General features: G+C 35.4%; 1 protein-coding gene across 11 annotated transcripts in view; it reads left to right on the forward strand.

Moving 5' to 3' along the window:
- The window catches only part of RERE (arginine-glutamic acid dipeptide repeats), a 574,348-nt gene that overhangs the window by 90,693 nt on the left and 462,702 nt on the right, over positions 1 to 20,953 (forward strand). For 2 of the 11 annotated variants that reach the window (XM_056795834.1, XM_007493038.3), the window contains exon 2: positions 18,371 to 18,431. The exons of the other annotated variants lie outside the window; for them this stretch is intronic. The gene's annotated coding sequence lies outside the window, so the exon portion shown is untranslated. The remainder of the gene's footprint in view (positions 1 to 18,370; positions 18,432 to 20,953) is intronic. 11 annotated transcript variants of the gene reach the window in all.

Here is a 20,953-nt window from a genome sequence, read left to right on the forward strand (position 1 = left end):
CTGATATAGATACTGTATATCTATATCAATAGATATACAATAAATGTGGCACTTTACCTTGGAAAAAAACCTGAATTATTCTTGTGGAAAGTTATTATGAGAAGGCTATATTAGCTTTTGAGTTACTGTGAAAAGGTGTTGTTTTCTGAATTTTCTGTGCTTTTCCTAGAATAAATTGGGCATAAGCAAACACAAAACTTGTGTTATGCTCAAATAATATCAACAGTGTTGGAACAAATTAAAATTTTCAAGACAAATATTATAGCCAAATTAACTGCATTTTATTCCATGGCAGACCTAAGCAAAATGGTAGTTTTGGATGGATTGTGACTGTGGAGTCAGAAAGATATTTAAGTTAGGGTCCACTTGTTCTAGCATTCTAGCAGTTTAAAATTCATATGGATTAACTAGCATTTCTTGTAAAGTGCTAGGGTTAAGATAAGTCCTTTATGCTTTAGTGAAGTCTCCTGGTTTAAGATTTTATGGTAGGGATCTCCAATTATCTGCAGGTGCTCTGATTTCCCTTTTTAGGCAAGATGAGTAGACCTTCTTAGCATCAAATCCCTATAGATAATACCTATTTTAAGGTCTCTATGTCTTTATATAGAATATCTCTCTTCACTCATAGATACATTCATAAATGGTATGCCCTTCCACCATTGAAACAAGTTTTCTACTTTCTTTTTTCCCCCTTTTCAATGCTTCTCTTTTATCCCTTCCCCCCTTTTTTAATAGATTCTTTTCCTGTTAGAATAAAGGAGTTCTTTTCATTTTTAACATTACATATTCCTCTCTTATCTTTTTCCTACCTGTCTCACATTTTTGTGCCCTCCCATTTTGTAATTTAATCCATAAAAAATATTTTACCTGTTTGTGAGGTGCTGTGAGGATTAGTTTATGATGTTTTAGTCCTGTTTTTTGATCATCATTTTGATTTGACTTATGTTTTCTTCTGTAAGAGAAAGAAATCTCATTATTTAATAGTTGTTCTATTGGTTCATCTATCTGTCTGTCTGCCTCTTTATCTAGTCCTTAGTTGCTGTATTTGTTTACCCTTCTTATATTTCTATAGTCTGTGGTATTTGAAGAGCAAATAGTATTTTAAGGTTTGGCTTTCTTTCTATAAATATTTCAAACATTCCTTCCCTCCCTGCAATTTATGTTTAGCTTCAGTTTTGTAGATTAGGCTATCTTGGGCAGAATCTTGTACTCCATTGCTCTTAGGAACATTTCATACCTTCCTTTGTTTTCTGAAGGCTTTAGAATAGCCATGTATTATTTGAATTTCCTTTCTATTATATTTCAATAGCTTTTTCCTGGGTGCTTGCTGAATTTGTTCTCTCTCATGAGAATTGTTAAATTTAAGCACTCTGTATCTTGAGTTTACAGCCTTGGAATTTTTTTTTGTAGAGGTGATCTGTGAATTCTTTTTATTTTGGCACATTGTTTTCTGTTTTTGTAAATTCTGAGCAGTTTTATTTTTTTGCATTATGGTGTTTTTTGATTTAGCATGGTCTTTTGGGAGAGCTGTAATCATTAAGTTGTCCCTATGCAGGCTGTCTTTAAGATCATTATGTTATGCTCCTATGGGAAGTTTTCTTTTAAGTAATTGTCTTTTTACTTCTCTTCTTTCAGATTGTGCTTCACTTATTTGCATTTCTCTTTCAGTCTTTGAAGTGAGGATACTGCACATACCAGAGAATGGCCACCAGGCCAAGGGGGTAAAGGGTGGGGATCTTTCATTTAAGTATGCCTAGGGATAGGACCTTAGAGCATTATTCCCTTTCCTTTGTGCAGTTAGAATATTGATTTGTAGGGGCAGCTAAGTAACTCAGTGGGTAGAGAGCCAGGCCTAGAGACTGGAGGTCCTAGGTTCAAATATGGCCTCTGACACTTCCTAGCTATGTGACCCCTGGGCAAGTTACTTGACCCCCATTGCTTAGCCCTTACCACTCATTTGCCTTGGAATCAATAGTATTGATTCCATGGTGCAAGGTGAGGGTGTTAAAAAAAAAGAATAATGATTTGATAATTATTTACTAAATGAAAGGTAAAACTGGGAGGAGACCATGATAGTATAGATCAAGGGTCCTCAAACTTTTTGCACAGGGGCCAGTTCACTGTCCCTCAGACCTTTGGAGGGCCAAACTATAAAAAAAAACTACGAACAAATCCCCATGAACACTGCACATATCTTATTTTAAAGTAAAAAACAAAACAAAACAATGGGAACAAATACAATATTTAAAATAAAGAACAAATAAATTAAAACAACAAACTGATCAATATTTTAAGGGGAACTATGGGCTAATGAGATGGTCAATGTCCAGTTCCATATTTGTCACTACTGGTCCTAACAAGTGATGCAAGTGTGCATCAGTTAGTCTAGATCTGGTTGGAGATTTCAGATGTTTCATTCTGGAAAAAGTCTGTTCACAGACATAAGTGCTGCCAAAGATGGTTGCCATTTTGAATGCATGGTTCCTGAGATTAGGATATGTTTCAGAGATGCATAGAAATTAGGCACGCTGCTTGACTTGAATGCATCTTTCAGAGTGTCACAATTGCAGTTCAGCCAGTTCCATTTGGTAAATAGTATCCACATTTTCAATATCAATAGAAAATGGGTTATGGAAAAGCTGTATGTCCTATTCATGGAGATGAAGCTCTTTAAATCTGAATTGGAACTCCTTTTGCAACGTTTTCCAGTGAATCCACACATATTTCTTCTGGGAATGCAATCAAGGCTTTTTCCACTAACAGATTTTGAGTTAAGGGAAGATGGCAGAAATTTTCTTCCTTCACTTGTTTGACAAGGAAGCCTAATTTTACTTCAGATGCTTTTACATGTGATTGAATATCACAGATGAGCTTCCCTTTTCCTTGAAGTTGCACATTGAAACTGTTGAGTAGCTCTGTTACATCTGTCAGAAAGACAAGGTGCCATTTCCATTCTGCATCATTGAGCTCTGGTACTTCTTTGTTTTTTGAAAGCATAAAAGCTGTAATCTGTGGAAGTAAGTCATAGAAATGTCTCAAAACTTTCCCTCGACTCAGCCAATTTGACTTCTGTGTGGTATAGAACATCTTCGTAGGCAACATTTAGCTCAGACAGAAATTCCTGAAATTGTCTGTGGTTTAGTGCATTAGCTCTAATGAAGTTTACACAAGATACCATAATTTTCATAACAGAGTCCCACTTCAGTGATTTACTACATAGCCCCGCTTGTTGGTGGATGAGGGCAGTGTATGGCTATCGGATGAGAATGGTTAACATTTGTCCATGTCTTGGTTAATGCGAGCAATTACTCCTTTCTTAGACCTCACCATGGTAGGAACACCATCAGTTGTCACACTGGCTAGTTTAGCCCAGTCCAGCTCCAAATCCTTCACAGTTTGGGGAACCTTTTCATTGATATCCTCTCCTGTTCCTTTGATGCTTTACAGTGCAGCAAGCTCTTCTGTGACTTTGAAATTGTCATTCGTTCCACGAATAAAAATTAGAAGTTGTGCAGAATCACAAACATCATTGCTCTTGTTGAGTGCCAAGGAAAAATAGGAAGGTTTTCTTGCGGAGTTTTGCAAATGCTGATGCAAATTGTCTCCCATTTCTTCAGTCCTTCGTGTAATTGTAGATCCTGAAAGACTAACTGTACTAAATAAGTCTGCCTTTTGTAGATACATCTCTTTGGCAACAGAAAGAAGGCACTCTTACAAATTCTCCCTCCTCAAATGGTCTACCAGTTCACACTATTAGCTTGGCCACTTGAAAACTTTCTCACAGTAATGAAATATTTAGCTGCTTCTGCTTCCCAAAAGTATTTTGCTGAGTTGTCAATGTATTTTTCGGTTTTAACATTTCATCTTTTCTCACATCTCCAACCAAACAATCATATTTATCTTTATGCTGAGTTTGATAGTGTCGATGCAAATTGTGTTCTTTGAACACAGACACTATATTCTGGCATAGCAAACACACAGCTCTTTCCTTGTACTGCATGAAAAAAATAATCCTAAGTCTACTGTTCTTTGAATATTCTACACTTTGAGTCAATTTTTCTCTTTCTTGATATCGTTTCCTAGAGATTTCAAATTGCTATTAGTAAAATGCATACATACATACACACACACATATATATGTGTATATATATCCCTACAAAAACAATAAACCAATAATAATTTTGCCCACACAGAGACATACAGATTGCACTGCCTATTAATGCAGTTTGATCTTTGTCCATCAATGCAGCCTTCCCGGTCCACATCATTTCAGCCTCACCAGTGGCCATATTGGTGGAACTCCACTTTTACCTCAGGCTCACACTGGTGAGGTGTGGCAACCAACACGATTACAGAGCTAGTTCCTCCTCTACCTTTCCAGTTCACACTACCCTGTGCGAACTGCACTGTGATCTGTGAACTCACATAGGAATCTGATCACATGAGTAAGACTCATGTGATCAGATTCCACAGCAGGAAAAAAGAAGGCATGACACTAGTGTGTATCCTCTTGTGGTCTGTATTTATGGATCTGTAATTATAGACTGTAATACAAAAAACACATGCCTCACTTCCCCCACATAGTGCAATGGTGCATACTCCTCCAGATGCACAACATAATGGCCCCTATAATAGGGGTATATTGTGCATCTAGCAGAGTATGAGGGCCATTGTACTACCGTGTTTCCCAGAAAATAAGACAGTCTTATATTAATTTGACCCCCCCCAAAACAGGGGCAGTGGTGGGCTTCTCACAGTAGAGTCCCATCACTGATGTCACAGACCAGATCACCACTATCCGATGCCTGTATATAGTACTGGAGGTGGCGCAGGGCCTGTGACATTGTATACTGCTGTCTGGAATAGCAGAGGCTGCAGTGCTGGCTTTGATGGGCCTGTCACACCTTGCACAGGCCCATCACCACCACCAGTATACTGGGCAGCAGTACACACAGTGTGGAATCCCCTCCCCCAGATCGCCGCTCACCATGCTGAAGTCTTCCATTGTGCAGCCCCATAATCCTTTGCTGGGCTCCTCCTCATTCAGTTACTTGCAGAACAAGGGTCCATGCAGAGGATTATGTCACCTGAAGTAGTACTGTAAGTGAGTGTCGCCACGCTTTGAGGAGCCACCACATACATTGCTCCTTTCACTGACCACCAATGAAAGAGGTGCCCCTTCCGGAAGTGCAGTGGGGGCCGCATGTGGCCTGTGGGCCATAGTTTGGGGACCCCTGGTATAGATAGAGTAGCAAGGCAAACTGTAAAATGCCTATCCTGGTTAGGCTCTAGTGTCTAGTGGATAGCTTGATGGAATGAAACTTATTTTGATTATCTCTACTATTCTGTGTTTAGTAATGATGAAACTGAGATTGGATGGGTTTACATTTGTGACAAAGACTCTACTGTTACACATTATATAGTTGCAGTATGAACCCAGGTCTCTCCTATTTCCAAATGCAGTATTCTTTTCATTATATCATTCTGTCCTTAGTGCCTGTGAGAATTGGATAAGTCACATAATCTTTTTATTGGGCTTCATGTTGTTTATTTAAAAAGTGCACATATTGAACTATATGATTTTCAAGGTTCTTCCCCTTCTAGTTCAGATTTTTTTTGGTCAGTAATATGAATGCACTAAATGATTGCATACTCTCTTCTCCTTCCTTTGTTTCTCAGTGAAGCCTTTCTTGGTTCCCCAGGTGTTAGTGCTTTACCTTCCATTCTACCCTACCCTACCCTACCCTATTCCACCCCACCCAATAACTCCCAATTTTATAGGTAGCTAGAAACTAGAATAGAGGGTTGGATTTAGATGGTCAGGAAGATCTCTAAGTTCAAATCCTACCCCAGACACTTATTATCTGTGACAGAGAGCAAATCAGCCTGTCTCATGCTTAAGATGGGGAAAATAATAGTATTTAACTAACAGAGTTAGGAGATCAAATGAGTTTACAGATTTTGCATATATTTTATATACATTTTGCATGTACTTATATTTGCACATATTGTTTTCTGATAGTGCAGGCTCTTAACACTTGGATAGTTTCACTAGCCTACTTACTCATTGGCCTTCTTGTCTCAAGTCACTTTTTACTCCAGTCTATCTTCTGTCTAATTGTCAAAATAAAATTTCCAAAAGATAGGTCTGACCATGTAATCTCCTATTCATTAAACACCAGTGACTTCTTATTGCTTACAAGATCAAATATAAAATAATTTCTTTGACTTTTGAAGTCATCCATGACCTAGCCCCTTTCTACCTTTCTCATTTTCTCATTTTTTGCTTTGCCTCACTTTCTCAATGGTCCAGTGACTTTACCTTCCTTGTTGTTTCTGGATATTTTCATTGGCTGTTTCTTAGGCCTAGAATGTTCTTCCTGCTCATTTTTGCCTCATGGTTTTCTTGGCTTCCTTTAAGATTTAGATGAAGTTCCACTGTCTGCAGGAAGCCTGTTCCTCACTTCTTTAATTTTCATACCTTCCTTCTGAGCTTATCAGTTCATCATGTTTGCACAGAGTTGTTTTTGTGTTGTCTCCTCCACTGGACTGTGATCTGCTTGAGTAGTTTCACTATCTGAATGATCCAGGGTAGATATAAGCTCCTTGTAGGTAAGATTACTTCACTCTTTCATAATATAGCATTTAATCCATACTTATTGATTGATATGTATTACTTGTTCCATTTTAAGTACCATTAACACATTAGGAGAGTTGATAAAACTATAGAAAATATACTACCACCATATCTTCATTATGACATTATGTACTCTTCTTTGCAGAATGGGTCCTAATAATAGAAATATAGCATTATCAATTTAAAATTATATTATCCATCCAAAAATTTACTAGGAAAGGAAGTAAATGATGATTTATTTTTAAAAGGTTAGAGTAAGGTGTGATGAAGTAGATGAATATAAAATAATTGGTAATGGGGCAGCTGGGTAGCTCAATGGATTGAGAGCCAGGCCCAGAGACGGGATGTCTTGGGTTCAAATTTGACCTCAGCTACTTCCTAGCTGTGTGACCCAGGGCAAGTCACTTAACCCCCATTGCCAAGCCCTTACCAGTCTTCTGCCTTGGAACCAATACATAGGATTGATTCCAAGAGGGAAGGAAAGGGTTTAAAAATGAAATAAAATAAAATAAAATAAAATAATTGGTAATAGATCAGTTTGAGTGAAAAAAAAATTTTTTATCTTCAAGGGGGAGCATTGGAGAGGCAGCACATTGGAGAGTATTAATCTTAAAATAGACAGGGTATAGGAGAATATAGCCCTTTTTAGGGACAATGATTTCTTTAAAAAATTTTTGTAGACAAGTTCACTCTTTATACTTGTAAAGTATATAATGAAATGGAAAGTACACTGAAAAACTATGAAGTTTGCTAATAAATGTTCCTTTAAATTAACCAAATTGCACTTGAGAACATCATCAGGAAGGTTGACTCTAAACTATTTTGCTCAAGTCAAGTCCAAGTCTGGCTATCTTAATGACTCTTGAGAGTTTAAATTTCTCAGTAAAGTGCTCTTATGAATTTCTATTAGAAATTAAGTATGCCCATGTTAGGTGTAGAAAAATGAGATAGTTTGGTTATGATTTTGCTAGTTTTGAATTATCCCTTCTGTGAACATTTACCTATATGTTACTCAAGTATTATAACATATATTTGATTGCCACGAACATTTCCTTTTGCTGTATTTGAGATTCAAACAGGATGTTTTCAGGAGTTTCTCCTTGATACAAGGGAAATAGATCTTGGAATTAGTGGCATTTTTTTGTAAGTCTCAGCTCTGAAACTGCACTTTTCTAGATAAAAATGCTTCTGTACTGTTCCAAATTATGCTGATTTTTCTCCTTCCTGTGCCTACATGTGTTCCATCTTTTGGTCCAAAGTAATGTAAGAAGCTTCTGATTTATTGGTTTTAGAATAGAGAAACTACAATACCATTTTCCATTTAATTTCACTTTTTTACAGTATGGAACATCACTGTTTAAAAAAAATGTTGACTGACTATTCCATGGGCTCATTTTCATGCCTCTTTCTTCTTTGAAATAGATCATAACTACTTTGTATACTCTTTATTTTGTTCAATTATTGCCCATATTTTATAATAAAATCTTCATACAGGAAAATGCCTCTAAAATGAAGGCTATAATAATTCTTAATTTTACAGTTACAAAATTAAGATGAATCCTGCGGCCCCCCCCCCCCCCCCCCCCCGCATTCTAGGTATGTTTTTATTGCATTGAGTTATCCAAGAATGTTCAGGCATCTCAAATTGTAATTCTTGTAGTCCAAACATACACCGATCTCTCTTTGTAGATTAATATCTTGAGATATAGTATAAAATAGTGTTTTCAGGATCAAAGAGCATGTCAGAGAAATAGAAGAGGAAGAGCAGACTCCAAACACTTCAAAATAGGGGATCATAATTTGAGCTACAGGAATTTAAATCTGAAAGTCATTTAATTTCCTTTCTTTGGACCAAAACATGGTCCAACGGGTAATATTCATTGCTATGTAGGATTGGTGACAACCATTTTGAGGTATCCTTGTCACAGTTGATTGAAACAGTAAAATCATTTTCTGTTTCATTACCTTTTCCATAGTAAACCTTAATTTTCACACATTGACACTTAAGGTCATTCAGCTATTTTTTGGATGGTGATATTGATTTTTTAAAACCATGATACATAGAATATAGCATTTAAAAATTAACCTAGGAAAGTATTAGGAGTTTCAGAAACTCTGTACTCAGGGTAATGATTAGGTGTTTGTGTAGTAGAGAAGAATGCTGGTCTGATGCTAGGTTAGGAGTTATGATTATGGTTCTAACTTTGGATTCTGGCTCCCTTCTGTTCCTGCTTCATAAGATCAGAGACTAATCACTGACTTCTCAGTTCCCTTTATTGAATTTATAGATTTAATTCAAGTCCTGCTTTTTTAATATTAGTTATGTGAATAGAGGCAAATCACCTGATGTCTTTGAGTCTCAGTTTACTGATTTGTGAAGTTGAAATTATGTGCGTTAAATTTATGCAAGTACTTTGGAAACCATAGCAAACTATATAAATGCCAGTTACTAATTTTACACACTTTTGTCTGGGTCAGTGTAGATTTGTATCATTGGTGATATCACTGAAATTCATGAGAGCATGGAAGGGACAATTTTTATTAATGATTTTCCTTCCAGATTCTGGTTACCGAGGGATCAGGGAGTTGTTTTAATAGTAATAATTAATGTTTACATAGCATTTTAAAGTTCTTATAATGCTTTTTACATATGCCATTTAATTTTACTTCACAAAATCCTGTCAGTTGAGAGTAAGTATTATTATATCTTTTATAGGTGAGAAAGCTAAGGCTTTGAAGAGTTAAGTGAGTTGTTCACAATTTTATAGCTCATGTCTGAGGCAGATTTTCAGCCCAAGTTCATTTGACCCTATCTCCTGTGTTCTATCCACCATGCCCACATTACTTCTGTATACTTTGATTTCATATACTCAGTAGATCCTCATTTCTGACTTTGTCTTTGCAAAATCTTCCATAGAGGATCCATATATTGCTTTCTATAAGATTTCTTGGGTCTCAGATTCAAAGCCAGATAGTGTTATTAGGACATTAATTCCATTAAAATATGTATTTTTGTGTCAGGAGATTATAGAAAGGCCTGTCTTTTTTCTTATGTGCAATAGAGTCTACTTTCATCCTCCAATTCTCTACTTAGGGGTCCATTCTATTGTATTTCCATAGAAAGTCAGTTCATGATTAAAACATTTATTGAGTGCTTACTGTCCCAGGTGTCAAGGATAGAAGAGAGAAAAGACAAGTCTCTGTCCTCAAGGAGTTTACAATTTAATGAGGCAAGCAATGTTTAACCAAATATATACAGAGCAAGCAGGATCAATAGGATATTATTAACAGAAGGAAGAAAGAAGAATTTAGGGGGTTTGGGAAAAGATTCCTGTAAAAGATAAGATTTTATTCAGGAATTAAAGGGAAAAAAAAACCCAAGGGAAACCAGGATGCAGTGTTGAATAGGGAAAGGATTCCTGGCATAGGGAACTGTCTGGAAAAATGTCCCAGATTGAACAGATAGAACATTTTTTGTGTGTGGAGCAGTCAGATGATGTGATGGACAGAAGAACACATGATAGGGAGTAAGTAAGAAGGTTATTGAAGGGCTTTTAGTCCTTCACAGAGCCTTTTTTATTTGATCTTGGAGGCAATAGGGAGCCACAGTAGTTGATTGATTGAATATGGGGAGTGACATGGGGATGACTTTAGGAAAATCACTTTAATGGTTGATTGGACAATGGACTGGAGAGGGGAGAGACTTGAGACTGGAAGACCCACCATCAGGCTATCTACTAAGATAGGGAAGTCTAGGGAAGCGGTTCAGGCTAGATGATAAGGGTTTATGCTAGAGTGATGGCAGGGTTAGAGGAGAAAAGTGGTCAGTTTTGACAGATTTAGTAGTTTGGATGTTAAAGTATGTTTTATGATTTAATAAATAAGTAGAGTATCCTAAAAATTATTTCATGTTTTCTTGACTTGAAACTATAAAATTCATACTTTTAGATTTATCTTCCATTTGATATATTTTTAAAGGAGCTTTTTAAATGTTAAATTTTGAGAAAATGAATACAATCACATGTTAATTTTCAAGTTTAATTCTGATAAAGTTTATGACATCTTTTCTCTATAGAATTCTGTGTAACTTAAGATCTCATTTATTGTGAATCTACCATTGTAAATCTGGATATCTTCATTTTATCTATTAAAATAAAATCTTTAAGGATTTTTCTTTTTATTAGGTTCCAGCTATTTTCCTGAAATATTTCCTTTCTGGAGATGTATCATGCTTATGGGCATTAACACTGGGTTATGAATCAGAAAGTCTAGGCCCTACTTACAGATTTGTAATTGAATCACTGTATGACTTTCTGAGAACTTTTACAATAAAAAAATACTTATGTTTAGAGCTCTAAAGGGCCTCAAGAATAATCTAGTCAAATTCCTTCATTTTACAGTTGAAGATACTTAGGCCTAAGGAGGTAAAGTTTCTTGCCCAAGGTAGTTTTGAATACGGTTTCTTTGTAAACAGATCTTCTGACTGTGCTGTTCTTAATAATTAATTTTGATTTGACCAAACATGTTGACTGCAGATTTAAAATATTCTCACATTATTAATACGAGACCCATATCTACCCCATCATCCATTAATGTTCAGATAATCTCAAGAGAATTGTATGCTGGTACTATTTTATCATCAAAGGGTTGTTTGTTTTTTTCCAGATGAGTTTTGATTTTATATACTCAGTATAAGGACAAAATAAAAAAAAATAAAAATAATTTGGGAATTGATGAAAAGATAATGCTATGTACATATATCTGCTAGAATGTTGTCATTTTTCATTATGTTACTCTTTTCCTATTAAATCAGTAGTAGTTTCCTGTTCTGGTAACAGTTTCCAAGCCTAGTATTCAAAGCCTCCATCCATTGATTCCCTTAACCCTTTCTAACCTTTTCTTTTATTATTCCCTAACGTAATCCTAGACTAACTTCTAGGTCAGTTTGCTGCTACTTGCTACACAAGACTTCCCTCAATGCCTTTGCTTATCCTGTTCATATTACTTTAAATTTTCTCTGCCAAACCAACTCCCTTCTTTTAGGACTTGGATCAGATCAGAGGCCTTCCAGATAGTTTTCCTTAATTATACCTGAACATATATATTTACTTAGTATACTCATGTCATTTTTTTGCTTGCTTGTGTACTGCATTTTGGTACTTTTCCAACTATTTCCAAGCTATACTTTGCCTCTCCAATGACCATACATTTTGGAGTAGAGACCATTTATTACACTTTCTACTTCTTACTACAAGCCTAAGTACAATGCTATCCCTATATGCTAAATAATTTCTCGACTGACTTCACTCTTCAGCTTTTTGTGTCTTTTTGTTTTGGGGCTGCTGGAGAAAGGGGAGCATCCTCAAATTTGATACCATTCTTTGTTCTAGGTAATATATCTATATTTGATCAGTTGAGTTATGTGAAACTGGAATGTCTTATTAAATTTTTGTTGGGATCTCCAGATGGTACACATAGCTGGCATTGTTTGTTCATCATTAATATCCCTTTTATTATACCTTGACCTGCATTGTGTTTAGGAGGTCATGTTTAAGACTAAACCCTGGGGCCAGCTGGGTAACTCAGTGGATTGAAAGTCAGGTCTAGAGATGGGTGGTCCTAGGTTTCTATGTGACCTCAGACACTTCCTAGCTGTGTGACCCTGGGCAAGTCCCTTGACCCCCATTGCCTAGCCCTTACCACTCTTCTGCCTTTTCGCTAATACATATTATTGATTCTAACACAGAAGGTAAGGGTTAAAAAAAAAAAGACTTAAGACCTTCTTGGCCTTAGTAATCTCAGCATAGATTTCGAGACATGAAGTATTTAAAAAGGTTTTATGTGAAGTGAAATGTCTTAAAAGAAGACATCAGACCATCTAATGCCTATAACCAGCATAAATCTTTTCATGCATTAGGATTTAGAAATAATAACCATAGCACCCTATTGTTCCCAGTTTCTGCCGCTTTTTTTTCGTTTACTTTTGCCTCATATTTCAGTGGGACATATGATTCTATGTTTTTTGCCTCTGTGTAACATTACACTTGAAGAGTTACAATCCTTCATTTCAACTGTTGGGAATTGTTCCCATTCTGTAGTTTGGACGTCCACTTAAAATTGTGAAACTCTTTGGGATACTAAGCAATAAAGTGGTAAAATCCACAATTTCATCTACTTTCGGCACCTCTCCATAATATTTGTCCACTCCCATGTGGAAAATTTTCCTTTTGTTTTCACAAGCTTATTCCCAAGACCTTTCCTGGAATAATTTTTTTCCCCCTAAAACCCTCACCTTCCATCTTGGAGTCAATACTGTGTATTGGCTCCAAGGCAGAAGAGTGGTAAGGGCTAGGCAATGGAGGTCAAGTGACTTGTCCAGGGTCACACAGCTGGGAAGTGTCTGAGGCCAGATTTGAACCTAGGACCTCCCATCTCTAGGCCTGGCTCTCAATCCACTGAGCTACCCAGTTGCCCCCAATAATGTTGTTCTTGAAATACATTTTGCCTGTTAACTTATGCAAATTAGATGTTGACTATATAGATACAAAAATGACAGAAATTGATTTTTGCCATAATTGAAACTACTTAATAGGGTTTTTTTGGTTTGTTTTTTAATTTACAGGGGGCAGGAAGGCAAAGAACTTTTTTGTGGTTTCATGCTTATAACCAGATGGTTTTTTGTTTACTGGTAGAAGAAGAAGGTTTGAGTTTGAAGCAGTGGCAAGCTGTGTACACCTTGTAGAAAAACATAACTGGAAGACAAACCATCAATTCCTATGTAATCATTATTTAGAGCACGAGATGGGGATACAGAAATGAGGTGCTATATGTAGTTTCTAGTAAAGTGCTTCAAGGATCTGTGCTTAATACTGTGTGGCTTAGAATTTTTGTCAGTTATATTGGTAACAGATATTTGAAGATGCCATGAGTGTGGGATGGTTTCCTAGCTGGTGGAATGATAGATTTAGGACTCACAAAGATTTTTGTAGTCTAGGATGTTGGGCCAGATATAAGAGATTAAACATAATAGTGATACATGTAGTGTTTTCTACTTAAGATGGTGAATTATTTTTCTAGAAAATATATTTGAGGACTTGGTGGAGCTCAAACTCGGGTTATATTAAGAGGACAAGGAAGATAGCTGGTTAAATTTTGCTGTGTTCTGGTCTATCTATCAGTCGCCCGACATTAATTGAATGGTATAGTGGATAAAGTGTTTCGAGTTGGTATCATAATAAACAGGAGTTCCAATCCACTTAGACTCTAATTAACTATATCACCCTTGGAAAGTCACTTAATCCCTTTCAGCCTCATCTGTAAAATGGGGATGATGATAGCACCTCCATTGTGATAATAATATGCAAAATTTTATCTGTAAAACACTTTTGCAAACTTTAATAGTATTATATAAATGCTAATGATGATGATAATGAGGTCCCAAAAACTATTCTAAGTGCAGGTAGAAAGAAAGACAAAAATAACCCCTGCCTTCAATGAGCTGATAATCTAATGGAGGATATGACATAAAGAAAACTAGGTGCACAAGATGTTTACAGAATAGATGGAAGGTAACCTTGGGTGGTGGAAGAAAGATCTCTTGTAGAAGGTAGGTCTTGAGTCCTGTTTTGAATGAAACCTAAAGGCAGAGGCGAAATGAGAGCCCTCTAGGCATGAGGAGTGGCTCTTGTAGAGTGTGGACACAGATGCAGTGCTGTGTTTTGGTGGATTATAGCTAAGTGGAATGAAGTGAAGACTGGATAGGAGTATATGTATATAGTTGATAAAACATTACGACAAAGAATGGTTGCTTCTGGGTGTAATGTGTATATTGAAAGTGTACACTTTCAATTTTAGTAGGCTATGCTTTATCAGTCAAACTTGATTATTGTCAAAAGAGGTGAGTCTTACGTGTAAATGTGTAAACAGTGATCTAATGTGTGAATGATAGATTCTTGATAGTTAATTGTTAACTGTGTAATAGGAAAGATTATTGTATTACCATTTAATACCTTTTTTTCATATTTTGCTATGGAAAGATGGCTTATCTTTACGTAAAGAATACAGTGAAAACCACCTCATAATTTATAGATAAGGAAAATAGCCAGTATTCTGTTTCAATGTAAATACAACTAAGTGACAGAACTTAAAGTAATGACCAGTATTGGGTTAGGAAGATTAAAGAACTAATGTAAAATGGTAGTGATCTTGAAAGTAGTATCACTTTATTGTGTGTTAGTAGAATTTAGTTGTTGAATCTATTACAATGAAGAATGGACAGCTACTAGATTCAAACATTTTTAAGGTGATAGACTGAACAGAGATAGGAATGTTTTTTATGTATGGTTTTATTTTGAAGGAAAAAATGATTTCAAGAAGCTTTGATTTGAAAAGAACCCTGCTCACTGAGTGAACAAAATAGCTTCTCAGCATTGTCAACCTTGCTATAGATTTTTACAGACTAGTTTAGTAATTACAGATGTCAGTTCACCTATGTGTCTTAGTTTTCTGCAGAGCTCAACAAAGTTCTGGCTAGTAAGCAAACAAGACATAGAGTTTTAGTGTGTCACACTGGGTTTTTTTTTTTTACTTAAGATGGTGACAGTGCTTGACAAGATTGTTTATAATGGATAATAATTCTGGATCTAAGGCTAGGTAAACAAGTTGATGCAAAGGAAGATAATTTACTGGTTTTTAACAGTGAGGTAACATGGTTTGCTATATGGAATATCATGCTGTAATATTTGACTTTCATTATTGCTGGTAAATAAACTGCTATCCTTTCATGTACTTGGTACATTAGGATCTCACTGTTCACCTTGAAAAGAAGTATAATTTTTTTGTTTATCATAAGTCAGTGTGGTAATTAAAATTTGTAACATCAGCTTCTTGGTTTTTCTATGATGAGTAGCTTTTTAAATGCTGTATTTCCCTAATTGTTTTGTCTGAAATAAAGTGCTGCAGAAAAGAATGAAGGTTTTTCTTCATCATTGCAGAGAATCATGCAATTACAAATCTCAGAAGTAGATGATACCTTAGAGGCCAATTAATCCAAACTATACCTGAACTAGAATCCCTTCAACAATGTATCTGACCAAGATGTTATCTAGCTTTTTATAAAGACCTCACTAGTAATGGAAAGTACACTAGAGTTTATCCTAGAGCAACAGTTTTCAAACTTTTTTAGCTTCTAACCCTTCTGTACCCTCCTTTCTCTTTTAGAAAACTGTTGTTAGTTTACATCAAAATTCCCAAGTATCTTCCTTTTCCCCCTTCCTATGTTAGAGAAGGCATCAGATAACACACACACCCAAAAGTATATATAAGTCTTTCATGTTTATACTCATCAATTCTTTCCCTGGAAGTGGACATTCAAAAGATATTTTTCAAATATTAATTCTATAGCTGTTTAAAATGTTCCGTTGGTTCTCATTTTCCTTTTCATAATTTTATGTAGGTCTTATCATTTTTTCAAATTAATCTGCTCATCATTTCTTATAAGGCAGTAGTATTCTATCACAGTCTTATGTCATAGTTTGTTCAATCATTCCCCACCCCCTTTGTACTCTTAAAAATTATGAAAGACCATAGAGAGAGCTTCTGTTCATCTGGGTTGTATCAGTCAGTATTTACTGTATCAGAAATTTAAATGGCTAAAAATTTAAAATACGAATCCATTTATAAAGCAATAATAATCCTACTATCTTAACATAAAAAAATTTAAGTGAAAAATAGCAATTTTCCAAAATTGAATTAGTGAGATGAATCACATTATTTTACTTATTTTTACAAATTTCTTTAATGTGTGGTTTACTATAACAAAGTGATAGTAATAATAACATCAATACTAACTAAAATTAATATTTTAGCTTTAAGTTTTGCAAAGTGCTATATATTGCTATTGTAAGATGAAACTAACCTCATTTTTCATAGTTCTGAGACTCAAAATTAAAATCCTCGTCTCTTATTTTTTGGTTGATTTGTAATTACACCTTTTTCTTGTGCTTTTCCCTCTTTGGATGGTTTGAACAGTTCTAATTAGTACTGTTAGTGTGTTTTGAGACTAGCTAGTACTGTGCAGGGCCCTTATTAAAGAGTTGTAATTTGGGCCTCTGTACATTAAAAAATTTTTTTTAAAAGCTTTTACCTTCTGACTCAGAAGTAATAATATGTATTGGTTCCAAGGCAGAAGAGCAGTAATGGCTAGGCAATGGTGGTTAAGTGACTTGCTCAGGGTCACACAGCTAGGATGTATCTGAGGCCAGATTTCAACCCAGGACCTCCTGTCTCTAGGCTTGGCTCTCAATCCACTGAGCTACCCAGCTGCCCCAGCAACCTCCTATTTAAAAAAAATTTTTTTAATTCTTAGCAGAAGATAGAAGAGTTAATGCATCCTGCATTTGTTTCAGTATCTCAGTGTTTATTCCTGAATATAAGTGCATTGTATGTAGGATGTATTTCTTTCTTTTAACTTTTCTCTCTAGTACTTGGCAGTAACTGGAATATAGTATATACTTATTAGATAAGTTTATAACTAATAAAAACAATAATGAGCATTTATAGTAATAAATATAATGAATATTTGTAGTAATTAAAAAAAAACAAATAAAATAGCAGGTGCAAGCCCCCCCCTCCCCCAGATAAACAACTGACAGCAAACCTAATAGTATTCTCTTAGAAGTATGGCATTAGGAATCTTTAATATGATTTCATGCACACTTCAAAGTGTTGAGTGGAAAAAAGCATAGGTAGGTAATATAGTGGAAAGTTGTTATTGAAGTCCTGAGGAGAATGCTGTAAAAGAATTTATTGCTGTTAAGCAAAGACGGCTTCATGAAAAGATGGGAGTATTAATGGAGGAAGTGACGGTTGTGAGAAGGTGGGGATTAGAGGAGAAAAGGGAGTAGTTGGAGTAAAACCCCAAAGCAGGAAGGAACATTTCCTATTCCTTTCTCAAAGCTGGCATTAGGGAGAGTCATTAATTCTTTTCTGTCTAACACAGTTTCTTAGATATAGACACTTTGCATATGTTTTTAAAGTGAGTAATTGAATAAGGAGACATGCTAATATTATATTAGGGACAAGTGAAAATAACCCTGGACAATAATGAGTGGATTTCCTCCATAGATTCAGTCTCTTGTATTTTTTAGATCTCTTTGGTGGAGTTGTAGTAGTGTTGGTGATAAAATGATAGAGTAATTTAATATTGGTCTTTCTAATACTCCTCATTGTTGTGTATTGAAAAAAACAATGACATGGTGAGAATTGTGCTTTAAGAAATCACTTTGGAGAGAGGAAAGATTTAAGGTAGAGAGCTCACTTAGATGGATATTGCAATAGTCCAAATGAGAATGTTGGATTAGGTTGATGTCTATATGAGTGAAGAAAAGGCTTAGACGAGATGTCGGGTAGAATTGAGAAGAATTGGCTAGTGATGATGGTATATGTGTATAGGAGGGGGAGTGTGAGAAACTGAGGATGACTCTTGAGATTGCAAAACTAGGTTACTAGAGGAATGGTTATATCTTTTCATAATGAAAAAATAAAATTCTGCATTGTAATGAAATACTTTAGATCGTATAATCCTGGGTTTTCAAGAAATTATGGGCATAAATAATGATTATCTGGTATTCTTTTCAGGACTCAAACTTAAAGATATTAATTGATTAAACTCCCTAATTAGGGCTGGCTCTTAAAATTAAGGAAAAATTAATGTTATAGTATCACTGCTTTTAGGTTAAACAACTTCAGAAATAGACTGGAAAAGTAAGAATCTCCCTCATGGAAAGCATAGTCAGTAAGTAAACTTTAATTTTTATACATATTAGTAATTGCTCTCTTTACTATGTCTGAATTTGTACTAGTATTCAAAGCTTCTATATAAATCTTGAAGTATTTTTCTGTATTTTTGAAATAAAGTATTTTGAAAAATTTCTGAAATTTATCATATTTATTAACTTTACCTCATGTTTAAAAATATAAAAGAATGGAAGAAAAAGGAACCTTGAGGAGAGGCAATATCTTATAGTTTATGATAAAGGGACTAGCATCTGAATTTGTTTTATTGTAAGTAATAAAATTAGGTCTCTGGTCCTTATTTTTCATAAAGGTTATTAGTTACTTGGATAGAGATAGAAAGGAAAAAAGCGTGTTCTAGCTAGTCATGTGGTAGTCTCAGCCTGGTCACTGTAGTAGCTTCCCCCAGTGCCATCACCTGAGATAGAAAGCTATTACTATTTATAACAAGCTTTTACCTGGTGAAAAAAATTATATACACTCACACCATGGATCATGGCCAAGTTAGAGAGGAAATAGAGCTCACATTTGAGTGAGAATCCTTTTGTTATGCCTCTACACCTGACCCATTGTCAAATACATTAAATATGAGTTCCTGATTTAAAAAAAATCATTTTCTTAATGTTTTCAATAGGATTTAAATTATTTTTCCTTTTCTCATTTTTTGGACTTGGGTACATGGAATTAGTATTAATGGTTTTGATTTTTGTGAATGTTTACAGTATCTATTATCCCTCATATCAATGCATACCCAAAAGTTTTAGACTATGGAAGCCTGCTTTTGATTCTTAAGTATTATGAAACTTTAATAATTTTGTCTGATTTCAGAAGAAGGGATTACTAAGGAGTCACTGCACAATGCAATGAAGCACAAGGTCAGGGAGATCTTTAATCCCTGTGGGATTGATGAGGATTATCACCAAGGGAGAGGACTTGTTTTGAGGTTCGAGGAAGTGACTGTTTGACAAATTCAGAAGTTGGACTTCCCTATGCCAGATTTCTACAATACCTTTGTTTGGCTTTCATTTTGGCTCTCCTCTCCCTGAGATTGATTGTAAAATCACACCAGGGAATCATACTTCCCTTTTACCTCAGATTTTTGTTCCCTTCTAATTATAGTATGGCAATTTTCTACAGTCCTAGCTGCTGATGAATGAAATATTGCTGCAATTGTCCTGCATTGTTGTAGTACATAAGCCATTTTAATTGGGCTTTGCTGGGGATTCAAGCAACTGTTTTGGTTTTCTTTTTTTTATTCATAATTTTATACACATAGTATTTTGATATATATTTTCATCCAGAATTTAATTTTTTCTCTTCTAGTTGTTTTTTTCATTTTTGTTTTTCTTTTGAAAATAGGTTTATATATCTCAACACAGCCATGTACCCCAGGGTGATTCTAGTGTTGGTCAATCCCCTCCTAAGGGGGGATTGTATAATTATCCTAAAATCCAAGGTTTAAGATCTTTTAAAGCAATTTTAGGAAAAGAAAATTGCCAGCATCCTGAATCAAGAACGTGGATCTTCCTGAAAAGATGCCATAAGGATGATTACAGAAACCACACACTATATCAAAAGATCCAGAGTGAACTTTGGCATATGATGAACTGAACTGAAGGGGATTGAACCTGTTATTTATTCTGAATTATAAACTCTTACGCCAAAGGGGAGTCCCCCAATTGGCTTTTTGTCAATGTGTCTATCAATCTTTTTTGTTTGTTTGTTTTCTTCCTCCTTTTTCTTTTCTTTCTCTCTTATTCCCCAAAATGGTTGTAATTCCCTCTGTGTGTAATGTGCAATATTTTATCCACCTCTAATAAGAGAATCTTTAGAGGTATAATCTACATATGTGGAATGATTCACTGGGGAGGCTTGGCATGTTAATCTTGTAGAAAACTCAAGTAAGTTGGTTTTTACATGCTGGTCTCCTAAAGAATCAAAGGGGGCATTGTGTGGGGAAATTTCTACCTTTCTGGGTACATACATACAGCTGGTATGGTCTACATGTGTCTGTGTCAGTCTGTGTAATTTTGCATCACTTAGCATGTGTCACAGGAGTATGACCTACACACTTCATCCTAGATATGATTCTAAACTTGATCCAGATGTAAAAGGAGGAATAACAGCAACGATCCAGGAAGTGTTCACTTTTTATCTCAGGTGATGTTGCTGGGGGAGCTACTATCATGGCCAGGCTGAGACCACCTACCTGACTAGCTAAAATAGGCTTTTTTTCTCTCTATCTGTATCCAAGTAACTAATAAACTTTATGAAATATAAGTACCAGAGTCCTAATCTTATTTCTTATACTATAATATACAATATATATTATTTCTTACAATATAATAATGTAAGGAACTCCAAGATGAGGAATCTTCTCTGCAACTTAAAGTAGTGCTGAGAGTCAGTGAAATGACTTTGAAATCCATTCTACTTGGCTTCACACCCAACTCTATTAGGGAGAAAACCTGTATGTGGTTGTCAAGTTCTAGGTTCTGGAAAATCAAATTGCAAAGAATTCAG

This window comes from Monodelphis domestica, chromosome 4, assembly GCF_027887165.1.
Source record: "Monodelphis domestica isolate mMonDom1 chromosome 4, mMonDom1.pri, whole genome shotgun sequence".
Taxonomy (NCBI): Eukaryota; Metazoa; Chordata; class Mammalia; order Didelphimorphia; family Didelphidae; genus Monodelphis; species Monodelphis domestica.